At 43.2% G+C, this 13,398-nt stretch overlaps 1 protein-coding gene across 1 annotated transcript in view; it reads right to left on the bottom strand.

The window, feature by feature from the left end:
- The window catches only part of BEGAIN (brain enriched guanylate kinase associated), a 118,425-nt gene extending 105,326 nt beyond the window's left edge, over positions 1-13,099 (bottom strand). The window contains exon 1 of the mRNA XM_075926563.1: positions 13,014-13,099. The gene's annotated coding sequence lies outside the window, so the exon portion shown is untranslated. The remainder of the gene's footprint in view (positions 1-13,013) is intronic.
- Between the last annotated feature and the right edge of the window lie 299 nt (positions 13,100-13,398).

Here is a 13,398-nt window from a genome sequence, read left to right as displayed (position 1 = left end):
GGAAAGAGTCCTACCACAGAGGAAGAAATAGGGCAGCCAGCAGCAGAAACCTTCAGCCGAGGATTGCAGAGAACCCAACATAAAAGTTTCATCAAGATCTCTGTGGTGGGTTTCCAGGCCATTCCGCTGCACATAAACAAATGGCTTTACGTGGCACCCGCTGCCTAACTCTAGCAAATAGCAATGAAAAACAAATAGCAGCTCTACTTCTTAGTTGTTCCACTACCTCTTCTAGCACAAGTTAAAATGGGTAAATCAAAAGAGGTGTCCTGCTAATTTGGGGGTGCCTTCCCTGTAATTTGAAAGTAAACAGCACACTCACCAGAGATTCCTTCCCCTTCATCAGATTCGCTCATGCTCAACTGTTGGGACAGGCTGGACTGGGGTGGTGTCAAAAAAAGGTCCTGGTTTGCTGTACAACTGGATTCCCCAGTCACCTGTCCCCCATACTCCTCCACCTCCTCACTGTTCATGGAAGAAGCCTGGCATTCAGCCGCCTCAGGATGCTCTTGGGGGTGGTGATAGTGTCTCTGCCAAGGATGACATGTAGGGTTTTGTAAAAGTGGCAGGTCTAGGACTTTGTACCAGATCGAGCGTTGGCCTCCCTGGCCATGGTTTTCATGCAGCAATGATGTTGGTTCCTGTTGTAGCCCTTCTCCTGCATCCCCTGAGCAATCTGCACATAGGTGTCAACATTTCTGCGGCTGGTTTAAGCTGTGACTACAAAGTCTCTTCTCTCTACAGGTCCAGGAGATCCAACACTTCCTGTGTACTCCAGGCAGGAGCACAATCTGGAGTGTGTAGCAGGCATGGTCAGGTGGGCAGTTACAATCAACAATGCAGACCTGTTAGGTGTGTTTGCTAAGGTGGGCAACCAAGAAATGGAATTTCAAAAAATTGCAGAGCTTTAAAGGGGAAGACTTCCTGTCTACCTGATCCCTGGCCAGTGAAGTTCACAAAGGTGACCATGGCTGTCAGTTTAGGGCATTGTGGGACAGCACCTGGAGGCCAGTAACAAGCAATATATATAACTCTGGCTATGCCTACACTACCAGGTTATTTTGAAATAAGTTATTTCAGGAATTATTATTTTGAAATAACTATTTCAAATCAAGTTTATTCCTCTTCATAAGCAGGAGTTATTATTTTGAAATAACAAGCTCATTATTTTGAAATAACAGGCTTGGTAGAGTGGATGCTTACCTTGTTATTTAGAAATAATGTAGACATGCCCTCAGTGTCTACACTGACCCTTTGTCAAACTAATTACATTGATCCCGACTCTGTTATTTGAGGAGGTGGTCTTGTTAAGTTCACATAGCAGGGGACTTATGTTTGCAGGAGCCAAATTTAATTGAAGCACTTTCACAGCTAGGTTGATATGAGCTGCTTTGCCTCAACCTAACCAAATAGTGTAGACCGGGTCTAAGTGCAAATATGTAGCCCCTTTTGTAGTACCGCTCAGAAAGATTCTAATCCTGCAATTCCTTCCTTCCCAAAACTCACATCTTCTCCAGCAATAAGTTTTGAATGAGCAAGGAATGGCAAAATAGAATCCAAAATCCAAGAAAGGAATAACTGTTGTATCTGTGGTTCTTCACTTCTGCTAATGATCTCTAAAGCACTTCTGTGTGGTAACTAATAGTTTCCAAACCATTATCCATTTTGATTAGCTAAAATCTCTCTTTAAAATATGGACTATCAATACGTTTCTAAATATTTATCCTGTCTACAGGGAACCTCTTGCAGCAGGATGTTTTTATTTTGCCTCGTGTTTGCAGACCTTTCATCACGTTATTCTCAGCAAATGGCAATGTTCCAAAATTTAAAACATAGTTTATCAATATGCTTATGTGTAGGGTGACCCTATTTTCCTATGCTGGATGCAGGATACCTGATAAAATTACATGTATTCAAGTGAGTTCAATGTCAATCAATCAGAATTGTGCAGTACAAATGTTCAAACTAACATCAAATTGACTGAGCCCCTATTAAAAAGAAATATTGAGTAGTTAATGTCTTCCTTTACCTTCTTATTTTTAAGGATTGCATGGAGAGAAGTGACACACACATACTCCCATTCAGCGCGCTCTCAGGGAGATGCCCGTGACTGACCAGTTTGACCCAACCCTCCCTGCTCAGTGCTCTCCAACCTCCATGCCTGGCTGGGCTGCTGGCATGGACCCGCCTCTACTGGTACTGGGTGTTGCCTCTTCTCAAGGCAATATGCGTGCGTGTGTGTGTGTGTGTGTGTGCGGGGGGGGGGGGGCTGCTGGGTCTCAGGTCCTCCTCCCTAGATTTGTCAGGATTCACACCAAAGTATGGCCAGCAGCAGCCTTTCAGCACTGTGCAAGAGGGACGGGATGGGAGCTGCTTCCAGCTGTAGACAGGTGTAGGTTGGGGAAGAATGACTTGGCTCATGATTTTGCAGAAGCCATCTCTTCCCTCTCCACACCCTCACTCACTTGTGGTTGGAAGCAGTGTGTCCCTCCCTGCCTGGGTAGTGTCAAAAGGCAACTAATATCTCCAAGCTGCTGCTGGCTGCTGACATTAGCCGGGGAACAGGGGGTGGCTGGGTTAAGTGTGGACAGGAAGGGGTTAATCCCTAAGCCTGCATTGTGCTCCAGGGCTCAGAGAATCTGTCTGGGTGGGCTTCAGTGAACCTGGCCAGAGAGGTGACTAAGGGACAGCACATCCCAGCATGTTCTAAGGGCAGGTGGGAGCAGCGTGTGAAGAGGGTGCTATGCCCTTGCCTGAGGGGCTGCTGTGGATCCTGCAGGATTGGAGAGCAAACAAGCTGGAAATAGCTTCCTCCCCACCACTGCAGAGCTTAGCTGAGGGGCAGAGAAGCTTCCCTGTGCTAGCGCTGTGCGGGGCTTTGGTACATGCAGGGCTTGGCTCCTCCTGGACAGCACCCTGGGCCTCAGGGTCTCTTTGGGTGCCAGTCCAGCCAGGGTACGTCTAGACAGCAAGTTTCTTTCGAAAGAGAGCATCCACACCTAAAAAAACTGGATCAAAACCATCTGCTTTTTTGAAAGAGAGCATCCAGACTGCATGGATGCTCTCTTGAAAGAAAGCCCTGATTGCTATTCACAGAATGGCCACCAGGGTACCTGTGCTTTTTTGACTGCCTCTTCTTTTGAAAAAATATCCCTGTTCTGCATCCACACATGCCTTTTTTCGAGAGAGCTTTTTCAAAAAAGGCGTTCTTCCTTGTAATTTGAGGTTTACCCATGTTGAAACCCCCCCGGCATTCTTTCGATTTAATTTCGAAAGAACACGATTGCAGAGTGGACGCAGGTGAAGTTTTTTCGAAAAAACAATGTAGTCTAGACATACCCCCAGAGGCCGTGGGGGAAGGAAGGGGCCTGCCAGCCAGGCTGTTAGCGAGCGGAATGATCAGACCAGGGGATGATTCTCTGCACAGTGCTGGGAGTGAGGCACACCCTGCTGGAAAGGATGAGGAGGAGCAACAGGGCTATCCGATGAACAGTCACATCAGGGAAAGGACGGTGAGAGAGAAAGCATGTAATGGGCCATTTGGTGGGCAGCAGAGGCAACACGTAACTGGCCACTGCCAGCCCATATTCACCAGGCCCCCAAAGCAAGCAGCCAGTGCTCGCTGGAAGCAGGGAGATGGAATGGGGTGAGAGCCAGCTGGCCAAGACTGGCATGCAGTTAGGACTGCACTCACAGTAAGGTGAGCAGCAGCCCCACATGTTGCAGCTTTGCCTGATCACCAGCTTTGCGCTCTCACCCCCATTGTTGGCTGCTAGTGGGTGGGCAGCTGATGAGCAAGGATCTGGCCAGCAGTAGGATGCACCAGTGTTGATGGGAGGGGAGAAAAAGAAAATACGTGAGAAATTGCCCATTTTAAAAAAAAAAGTCAGGATAAATGCAGGAAGGCTTAAACACAGGACTGTCCCTTTAAAAATGATGCATCTGGTCACCCTACTTATGTGAAAGTAAAGCAAACATGAAAAACTCCACTAGCACCGTCATGTGTGTCCATGACCACTGTGGATACCTAGACATGTTAGTACTGGCTCATCCGGTTCTGGAATAGAACCTTCTGAAGACATGCCCAGCCTTTGGGGTACCCTAGAGGGGATAAGGAGCTCTGCAGAACTCCTCTCCAATGTCTTCAGAATCATACTATACCTGGGATTAAAGGATCAATTCCTAGCAAAGATTCTGAGACAACTCAGGATGTCGGCATCAACTTCCTCTCCAGTGGGATATGCTCAACTTGACTCCATTCTGCCCCAGACCCCACCCTTATGCCACCCCCTCCCCAAGACTCCGCCCCAAGTCTCTTACCTGCCTCCTCCCCCTGTTTGGGGTTGACCGCACACTGGTTGGGAAACACTGTTCTATTCTATATATAATATCAGCAATCAAAGGCTCTTATTGGCTCAAATTGGAACATGATGAATAAAATTACAGCTTTCAGGAATAAATTTAAAACCCAAAGGGTATGTCTACACTACCCCCCTAGTTCGAACTAGGGGGGTAATGTAGTCATTCGGAGTTGCAAATGAAGCCCGGGATTTGAATTTCCCAGGCTTCATTTGCATGATGCCGGCCGGCGCCATTTTTAAATGCCGGCTAGTTTGGACCCCGTGCCGCATGGCTACACGCGGCACAGACTAGCTAGTTCGGATTAGGCTTCCTATTCCGAACTAGCTGTACACCTCGTTCCATGCAAATGAAGCCCGGGAAATTCAAATCCCGGGCTTCATTTGCAACTCCGAATGACTAGGGGGGTAGTGTAGACATACCGAAAGTTACTGAATGAAGTCTCTTCACCAGGCAGTCCAGTTTCCCTAATGTGTTGAGAACTGCAGAGGACAAGACTTACCCAAATAACAGTGAGCAGTGGGGAATCCAAATCTCTATTTTGGGGAATATTTTATTCTGTCAAACACCGAGGAATCCAGCGTGCAGCATAGCTGATGGGGAGGAAATAACTTAGAGCTATAAATCATGATATTCATACTGTATCATAAGCAGCGCTGCTAGCTATGCCAGTCTCTGCAATTTATATAATTCTCCTGCACAGAAAATCTGAGTCAGATCTCCAAAGAGTGATTTAATATTTCTGTTAACTTGATTTGTATCTGGAGTCTTCAAAATACATCTCCAGCTCTTATTAACAAGATAGCCAGTTTTGCTGAAAACACACTTTTCAGGGTTAAATACCTGAGTGAAATAAAGTAGTATATATGAGACAGATGAATGTGCCACACAAAAAAATCAGAAGGCTTATGGCTTACGTCAAAAGTGACTAACGAAGTCGAATTAGAGAGACAAGGTGGGTGAGGTGGTAATATTATTGGACCCGCTTCTGCTAGGGAAAGAGACAAACTTTCTTCTGAAGAGGAGCTCTGTGTAGCAAAGCTTGTCTCTTTCCCCCCATGTGACATGGGGTGTAACCCCTGCGGTACAATGACAGGGTTAAGGAAGGGCTCTGGTTTCAGACAACCTGCCCCTGTAGTGCATGCTCCAGATGGAGATGGGGCTTAAAAAGCACCTGACTAGGTAGGGGGAAGGTCCTGCCCTAGGAGCTTCTAAGGGTATGGAAGCTGCTCTTCTGAGCAGAGAGGAGCCAATCTGCTAGAAGCCAGCCTGACTAGAGGGACTATGTTTGTTTTACATTATCTTGGGTACAGTCTGAACAAGTTTGAATTATAGAGTGGAAGGGCAAGAAATGGCCCAGAGAGGACTGTACTAAGGTGCTACTGGGTGCCTGATGTTGGCTACTCCCACAGAGCTATAGGCCAGATCCTGGTGGAGCGGCAGGGCCCAGGATCCCCTGCTACCCTTTACCCACTAGACGCCACCCCCATCATGCCAGCCATTATACCTTGACAGAAGCTGATCCATTAAAATGTATTACCTCACTCTCCCCCAACTCCACTTTGCAGTGTTGTTATAGCTGAGAGACAAACTCTTAGTACAGCGGAAGTCTAAACTATCATAATTTATATTTTCTTTCCCCTCCCCGAATTTATCCTACTTAGATTCTCTTTAGAGTCTAGACTGACTTCCTTACCAACTGACATATTTAAATAGATTGTAGCGAAAGGCTGTAAGCTGCTCAATTTTTCTGTCAAATATGGAATTTGATGGAAACTTCTCCATCAAAAGTGCTATTTTGTCAAACCTGAATTTTTTTTTTTAAAGATTTCAGTGAACATATTACTCAGTACCAGGATGGAATATCTTTAGGGAAGAGACTGTTCTACTCTTGAGTAGCCTAGCGCCTAGGGTGCATCTACACAGCAGGGCTTAATTTTGAAATAAGCTACATCAATTGCGTACCTTATTTCAAAATAGCTTATTTCAAAATTGGGAGCGTCTGCAGAACACTTATTTTGCATTAGAGCACTCTTCCTCTGACTTCCCTTACTCCTCATACAATGAGGTTTACAGAAGTTGGAGTAACTTTCAAGCTGAAAAACTATTTCGATATTATTTTGAAATAACTGCCTGCTCTGTAGATGCGGACTAAGTCATTTTGAAATAAAGCTAGTTATTTCAAAATAATGTTTGTGTAGATGTACTCTTAGGCTATGTCTACACTACAAGGTTTTTGCGCAAAAACCTGTGGAGCATCCATACCTCGTGTTTTTGTGCAAGAAAATCTATAGTCAATCGACAGAACAGAGGGCTTGTTGTGGTGTAGGTATACCTCTTTCTATGAGGAATAACTCCTTTTTACACAAGAGTTCTTGTATAAAAAGGTGTGTGCGGACGTTCAACAGGGGTTTCTTGCTCTAAAAGAGCCTATCACAAAAAGCACAGGTGATCTGATGGCCATTCTGTGAATGGCAAGCAGAACTTTCTTGTGCAAGAGTGTCCATGCAGTGTGGATGCTCTCTGTGCAAAAGCACATTGCTTTTGTGATGCGCTTTTGAGATGTGGCCGCACTTTTGTGCAAGAAGTTTTTGTGGAAGATCTCTTCTGCAAAAAGTTTCTTGTGCAATAACCCTGCAGTGTAGACAAAGCCAGAGTGTACTTAGCTGGGAATTGGAAGACTCAGATTCAAGTCCATGCACTCCTTGATTAGGACTCAGGCCCTTAAACAGGGTTTCTCACATTGCAGGTGAGTCCTATAACCACCAGGCTATTTGCTGTTCTGAGATCTTTCTCTCTTGCGTTTCCATGACAAAATGTCAAAAGCTCTTGTTTTAGTTCCATGTTAGAACAAAACCATACTTTGAAACTTAGAATTTATTTTATGAAATGCAACTGCTGTGTCCTGGCAAACCCTAGATGCAAATAGGTCTAATGGCGCTTGAGTGAAGGCATCTAATTTTTGTCTTTTGAATTTGTCTGTGTAAGTTGGGGAAAATAAGAGTGAACAGCTAGAAAAGAAGATTCAAGAGAAGAACAAAATGCAGAGCAAGGAGGAAAGATGTGACCCTGCCTCCTGTCTCTTACTAACTACAATGCAGGCTGAGATGGACATACTTTGTGAATATGCATTTCAGTTGTGAGTGGTTATTTTGCCTATTTGCAAACATTTGCATAAATGGAGAACAACTGCACTCTATTCATGTGTGATATTAGTGGGTTTTGTACAAAGGTCATAGAATCATAAAATAGTAGATCTGGAAGGAACCTTGACAGGTTATTGAGTCCAGTCCCCTGCCCTCACGGCAGGACCAACCACCATCTAGAACATCCCTGATAGACATCTATCTAACCTGCTCTTAAATATCTCCAGAGATGGAGATTCCACAACCTCCCTAGGCAATTTGTTCTAGTGTTTAACTACCCTGATCCTGTACTGTATTCTCTTGTTTACTTTTCTCTATTATCCAGTCTTAAAAATTCTAGTAATCAAATCAGAGGGGAAAAAATCCACTAGAAGAGCAATCGTACACCAAGCATCACAAACTTTTTACTTTGGTTATTTGTGAATAACCCAAACGCTGATATATGTTTGCATAAACTATTTGGTAAAAACTTGTGAAAAACAGAATTACCTTTGCAGCATAAGGATGATTCACAAAGAGGAGGAAGGGCTGAGTCTGTCAGATCATTCATTTGTAACAAGTAGCTCAACTTGCCTAACAAAGACTCTTGGGAAGTTGCCTGTCACTGTTGCGAGTCAGTTTAAGTTGTTATTATGAACACTGACTACTTTTTATATATATATTTTTAAATGTCAGAGGAACTCCCATTGGTCTGCCCTCTATTTCTCCAGGGAATTCAGACTTGTAAGTCATGAGTAAGAAGAAGAAAATGGCAAAAGAATAAGAAATGGGGATAACAACATTAAAGGTAGACCTCTAGGCAGTTCATAAAGAATCCCTGATTGTCACCAAATCGCCTTAACACAACTTCTCCAGGAGTCAGAGTTGACAATAATTGTTTTGGCTTGCAGTTTAAAAAAAAAAAAAAAAGTACTTCTTCCAGTCCCTCAGGGTATGTCTACACTACCCTCCTAGTTCGAACTAGGAGGGTAATGTAGGCATACCGCACTTGCAAATGAAGCCCGGGATTTGAATTTCCCGGGCTTCATTTGCATAAGCGGGGAGCCGCCATTTTTAAAACCCCACTGGTTCGAACCCCGTGCAGCGCGGCTACACGGGGCACGAACTAGGTAGTTCGAACTAGGCTTCCTAGTTCGAACTACCGTTACTCCTCATTTCACAAGGAGTAACGGTAGTTCGAACTAGGAAGCCTAGTTCGAACCAGCGGGGTTTTAAAATGGCAGCTCCCCGCTTATGCAAATGAAGCCCGGGAAATTCAAATCCCGGGCTTCATTTGCAAGTGCGATATGTCTACATTACCCCGCTAGTACGAACTAGCGGGGTAGTGTAGACATACCCTCAGGCTATTAGAAATTAAGACCTGTTACATCAGCTCTGGTACCTATAATGTTAATGGTTCCTCCTTCATCTTCTACTTTCTTTTCTTTAGGTTTATTCTTGATCTATCTAGAATAGCTTGAGAGTCACACTGAAACACTGTTACAACTCTGTTAAGAGGAAGCTTATTTGATCACTCACACACTACCCATTTTGGTTTTTGCCTATCTTAAATGTTCATTTTCAGGATCAGAAAGCTGCATGCCTATCAGAATACAGCACATAGTAAGGATGTGTATAGTACCATGAACAAAGGCATATTGGATCTTCTTTTATCGCTTTCTTTAAAAGGTGTGTGGTGTGTGTGTGTGTGTGTGTGTGTGTGCGCGCGTGCGTGCAGAATCTATGGAAAGATGCTTTGCCATAAGGAAAAAGAACCAACTATTGTCCTACTTCAGACATAGCAGCCAGATTCAAAGAACTTGCTAGATAGAGGGGCCCAAGCTCGCTCGCTCTCTCTCAGCACCAGCCCCCTGCTAATCTCCTAGACTATGTCATTCACTGGAAGGGGCTTGGAGGAAGGTGTAGAATGGGGTAGGGCAGGGAAGGTGTGGAGAGGGAAGTGGAGTGTGAGAGGGATAGGAGCAGAGCAGGGGCGAGGAGTCCCGAGTCTTGCACCCATCTAGGGACAGCGCTGCAGGGTGTATCTGTGGTGTGTCTGGCTAGGAGATGGGGCTGGTGCCACTCCATATGCAGCACACAGCTGAGTAGGACACCATAAAATTTCATGGTGCCCTATGTGACTATGTATTTTGCATATTGGTAGGGAGATAAGCTGTGGAGCTTACACAGAGCTCTTCAAGTCTGGGTAACATACTCAGTGTTCAAACTCTCAAAGAGCTCTGTGTAAGCTTGAAAGTTTGTCTTTCACCAGCCCAAGTTGGTCAAATAGAAGATGTGACACCAACCTTGTCTCACAGCTACACCAACACTGCATACAACAGTGGAAGATGTTGAATTTTGTCTCATGACAGGCATTTACAGAGGGCTAAGTGGAAGGGCTATGTATATATTCGTCTGGCTCTGGGAGAAGACATCTGAGGTTGGTTCTGGAAGGAGTTAGAACAATGTTTCCTTCTGCACTCTGCATGTAGAATGTATCGATATATAAATAGGTTTCATTTACTGATTTTCCTTTTTAATATTCATACTTGCACTCTAGTCACCTTTCACGGAAAAAAGTCACATAAGCAATTTGTGTTATACCCAAAATATGAATATACAGGGCTAACCTTTAGAAAGTAAACATCTTCCAACAGTTACTGTAGAATGGGATCAGAGATAATACGGCTGTTGCCTAGATTGGGAAATAGCATGACATTTTAGATGCCTTGGGTGATAACTATTGGTAAATATTGAAAATCTACTGGCAATTGCTCCAGAACTGTTATGTACCATTCTACAATTTCTGTCATCCAGGGTGTGTCTAGACTATACCTCTCTTTTGACAGAGAGATGTAGATTAGGCACACCGAAATTGCTAATGAAGCAGGGATTTAAATATCCCGCACCTCATTAGTATAAACATTGCCGCCGGGTTGTTTCGAAACAGAGGTTTTTTTTGAACCCCCTCCCCCCGGCAGTCTAGACACGAATCTGTTGAAAATAAAGCCTTTTTCGACAGATCCTGTATTCCTCAAAAAGATGAGGTTTACAGGATGCGTCAAAAAAGGCTTTATTTTCAACAGATTCGTGTCTAGACTGCCACTTTTTTTCAAAAAAACTGTTTTAGCATAAACATTGAAGGTTTCTTTTATGAGGTGCGGGATATTTAAATCCCTGCTTCATTAGCAATTTCAATGTGCCTAAACTACATCTCTCTGTCGATAGAGGGATGCAGTCTCAATGTAGCCCCAATGGTTGTGTTCTATAACCCAAACAGTATGCTGAGAGAAAGAAGGTGAGTAACAGGGACTTTTGGGCCAGGTTTCTGGAAGCACAATAATAAATATCCCCAGTCTGTAGACACTAAGAACACCAAAGCTCGAAAGTGTGAGTTAAAAAACACTATTCAGCCTGAACAATCTATGCCCTGTAAACGTAATTCAGATTCCCCAGGAACTAATGCGGCTCTCAGGTACATATACTTTATACTCATTGAGTTGAATGGGAGTAGTAAAAGCTTACTTGAGTGCAGAAATGGCCCCAATGTTACCTGAATGAAATGTGTGTGGCTGAGTATTTAAAAGAATCTTCAGTTTGCTGACATTTGCAAATGATTTTCAGCTAGGTGATCAACTTGCTATTATGGCAAATCAGATACGTACTGTCATCATGAGCTCATTATTTTGAACCTCACCTCCCTGTTTTATATACTGCACTGTGCTATTTTAGGTCTTGCAAACTGACAAGTTTCCTATTCTGCAAGAATCTAAATGAGTACACCTCTAGCAAGTCTGACATTGCTCAGCATATTGTGAAATCAGTTCAAAACTGTTCTCCCAGTTCTAATCCATGACTTATTAGTTGAGCAGTGGGTGGTTTATTCTACACACTCAGCTCTATTGGCTTTTCAGAATAGGGTTACATTCTGTCTTCTCCTGTGTAGATACACTGAAGAAAAGGTGGGGCAGGAAACCTACTCTCCTTCTCACCAGAATTTGTACCAAGGAACTGGTCAATAGCTGTCCATAAGCAGGCTAGCAAGCTGTGGATTGCCATACAGTTCCAGAAGGGCTAACATCTGGCAGCAGATGCTCAGGCAAACCCATGAAGCCCTATTTATCAGTGGGTGTGAAAAATACTGTACAGCAAGCTCCTGCACAGAGAGTCTGTCTGCATTAGCCAGGACAGGAAGCAGAGATGCCCTGAAGCAAAGTTATTCTCATATTTGGACCATGGTAAAATTAGAAGTCCTCTGCAGTGATGTAATTTAAGCCATTTCCCCAGTATTTGACATATTCACCAAACATAGAAGTCCATTTATTAAATGGTTATTCCCCCATCTTCATTAAACCCTATCATATATGATATGCCAAGAAGTATATGAAGAATCCTAGATATATTTTTTCTTGCACTAAGAGCTTGGTAAGTGTGGGAAACCACAACATTTCTCTGAAGAAAGCTTCCATTATTTTGTTGTCTTATGAATTTTCCACTTTGAATATTTGTCCCAGTTAAAATTTTTTAGGAGTGAACAGTATTACTTCTAGGTACCTGCAACTTTTAGGTGGATACCAGCAAAAGGAACAAAGGAGAAATCCATGAAGATAGTAGGAGAAAATGAGAGACAAGCATGGGGAAAAAATGGAAAACATCATTAGTTTAGTTTACTTTAGACTATGTTCTACGTAGAAGCATCAAGCTAAAATTATTCATGACTGCTCCATGCAAGTCTGTCCCCAGTATATCTTTTAATCATCTATGCATCTGTTGCTTTGAGAGAACCTGACTCATGGAGACCAAAGAGTAAAAGAACACACAAAAAACCAGATCTAGAAATATGTAAATATTGGCAATTTAAAAATGTAATCTGGTCATATTACTGTTGCATCAATAATGGATGAAATTTGTATGTATTTGTCATAATCACACTAAAATAAAAGCTATTAATTGAGGCTATGACTACACTGCAGGGTTTTTCCGGGATACCATCGGTATCTAGGAAAAACTCCGCTGCATCCAAGGAATGCATTTGCTCTTCCGCTTTTTTTTTTTTTTGTGTGGAAGATCAAATGTGCTCTTTGGGGGAGCCCTGTATACCTCGTTATGAGGGATAAGAGCTCCACCGAAAGAGGAGGCTTTTCTGCCATTTGTCCCCATCTAGACTGGGCCAAATACAGAAAAGCCTCTTCCGGAAAAGCAATCGGAAAAAGTTACGCAAATTGTGGTGCGCAATTTGTATAGCTTTTTCTGACAAAGGACTGTAGTGTAGACCTAACCTAACAGTAGGGAAGAATCTGAAAATATTGCAGCTTTTATACACACTGGTAGTAATTACTACAGGCTGCCATGAGACAATCACCTAAAATAATGTCAAATGATCTTGCAGCTATTTCCCTGATGTAGAAATATTGTACAGTTGGGGTGTAAGCAACTAAAGGCTGACATGAAGAAAAGGCACAAGTTACTGACATCACTTGGAAAGTTGGAAAGAAAACATAACTTAACAAAACATCACTTTTTAATTACCTGTCCCAGAGGGTAGGTGAAGATTTTGCGAGCCTGCCCTGGAGAATTCTAGGTTGCCATAGGCAAGTTGGCACCCAGGAATTTCGTACCCTGCAGCATGAATAGAGGATAAACCATGGCTAGGTATGGCTCATAAGGCATCTACATGGAAACCTAGCTAGCTAACCTGCTTACAAGCAGGTTATGTCATAATTTGAATATTTAAGTAATATAATGAAATTCAAACTATATTACCTTAAAGCAATTCTAAATCTACACACAAGATGTTGTTTCAACCCACATCTTTGTTGGTTATTTTACGTGAGACCTGTTGTAGGTCACAAAGATTTGTAGGCCCAAACTCATCCTGGGTCTAAATGGGTGCATCTCCATTGACTTCACTAGA

This window comes from Pelodiscus sinensis, chromosome 4 (assembly GCF_049634645.1).
Source record: "Pelodiscus sinensis isolate JC-2024 chromosome 4, ASM4963464v1, whole genome shotgun sequence".
Classification (NCBI taxonomy): Eukaryota; Metazoa; Chordata; order Testudines; family Trionychidae; genus Pelodiscus; species Pelodiscus sinensis.
The sequence above is the reverse complement of the archived record's forward strand: the minus strand, read 5'-3'. Positions and strand labels throughout refer to the sequence as shown.